We start from the raw sequence: 2,187 nt of genomic DNA, 5'->3' as shown, positions 1-2,187 counted from the left end.
CCAGTCATCTTTGCGACTATTACAAAACTTTGCCAATTCCTGTCCCAGTGTCCAGTTGTACTTTTCTACCATCCCATCGGACTGTGGGTAAAGTGGTGTTGTCCTGGTCTTTCGGATGACAAACAACTTGCAGCATTCTTGGAACACAGCCGATTCGAAGTTATGGCCTTGATCTGAATGCAGTTTGTATGGCATACCAAATCTGAAGAAGAAATCACTAATAGCCGAAGCTACAGTTGTAGCTTCCTGATTTGGTATTGCATATGTCTCAGGCCACTTGGTGAGATAATCCATCACCACACAAATGTACTTGTTTCCAGCACGAGTTTGGGACAGAGGACCAGCAATGTAAATGGCTACTCTTTCCATTGGTGCGCCAACATGATATAACTTCATTGGAGCATGTCCCTTATGCTTGGGTCCCCTTTTAGCACAACATGTATTGCATGTTCTGCACCATTCTTCCACATCTTGCCTCATACCTATCCAGTAAAATCTTTGTCGTAGGTGACTCAATGTCTTCTTAACTCCGAGGTGTCCTCCTGTTAAAGTATCATGGGATTGACGCAGCACAACTTCCTGTAACTTCCTTGGTATAACTGTTTGCCAAGTCGTCACTTTCCCATCTGTAGTTTCCCATCTCCGGACAAGTAAAAGGTTTTGATTAAATGTTTTATATAAGGTTATAAATATTTCGTTATACGCTTAAAATTGTAAAATGTCAAAGGAAAATATATTATTTTAATGTACTATATACAAGGGTTAAAGTATATTCTTATTTCACCAAAATGTAAAATAAATGTATTTATGTTTTATTTTTTATAGTGTAAAAATTTAGAAATTTTCATGTTTAGAGGATATTCTAACTGGCACACCTGTAAATACGAGTGTTTGCTGGTCTATTTTGTATTATATTATTAACTTATGAAAAATTGAAGGTTGTCCCCTAGACACCTGGAGTAAGTGAAAATTGATAGAAGGATCCTCCATCTTGTTGCGATTGGATTTGTGAAGTTCATCATTCGACCTTTTAACATAACATTAAAGGACAACAAGGGACCTTTTGGTACATCTAGGCCTTTCTATCCACTACATTAAACTAAACACACAAAAAACTGAAAGCCAGCCTTTATCATTCAATTATTTATCAAGTTTTCCCTTATATTAAGTACATCCACCACATCTAAAAGCAACCCATTCCAAACGCCAAATACCGGTTCTATTAGAAAAATATAGCTCTCTTAGCTGAAGATGACTCTTACCTTGCCCATATGTATATTTGTGTTTTCTAACCTTACCAGTTTCACCCTTAAATACGAAAATGATACATCGACACTATTAATTCTCTTAGCAAACATTAATGTCATCAGGAAATTTAAAAAATCTGTTGATCATGTCTTCGTATATGATATTGGTGTAAGTCAAAAAAGAGCAATGTCACTGAGCCCTGAGGTGCCCACTTGTGACATTAATCTAGTTGGACTGACTCCACGTATAACGACCCTCTGCTTTCTTCTACCTAGCCAGTTTTCTATCCAATGAACCCACCTATCCTCACTTACTTTTTAACAAGCTTTTCATGTGGCATTTTGTCAAATGCATTTTGAAAATCTGGACACACCAAATACACATCCATACCCTCATCTACGTAAGCAGTAACCTCTTCAAAGAATGTCGAGATTTTCTTCTAGTGAAACCATGTTGACTATCCAGTAATATTTTAAACTTTGTTAAATGTCCTTGCAAAGCATTTTTATTAGACTTTCCAAACCTTTTCTCATCACTGATGTAAGACTAATAGGCCTATAATTACTGAGACAATTATTATTACCTCCCTTGAAAAGAAAAGTAACATTAGCCAACATCCAACATTTTGGCATCTGTCCAGTATTCAAGGACTTATAAAAAATAGTAGTAAGTGGCTTATATATCCAGTCCTTTACCCCCTTCTAAACCCTTGGGTAAACATTACTTGGACCACGAGCTTTATCCTTCTTTATTCTTCCCAATTTTTTCTTAATAAGCTCAATTAATATTGTTACGACAGCGGAGGTCATGTGACGCTAGTAACACGCCACGCGCTTCTAGAACGTTCATGAAGCATTGGGAGACTACTAGATATGGGGTAGTCTTGTATATATAAGACCGGCCAAGAAGCGAAGGGAACAATGTGTAATTGAACTGCCG

The sequence above is a fragment of the Limulus polyphemus genome, unplaced genomic scaffold (assembly GCF_000517525.1).
Source record: "Limulus polyphemus unplaced genomic scaffold, Limulus_polyphemus-2.1.2 Scaffold2139, whole genome shotgun sequence".
Classification (NCBI taxonomy): Eukaryota; Metazoa; Arthropoda; class Merostomata; order Xiphosura; family Limulidae; genus Limulus; species Limulus polyphemus.
Note: the sequence above shows the minus strand (reverse complement) of the source record.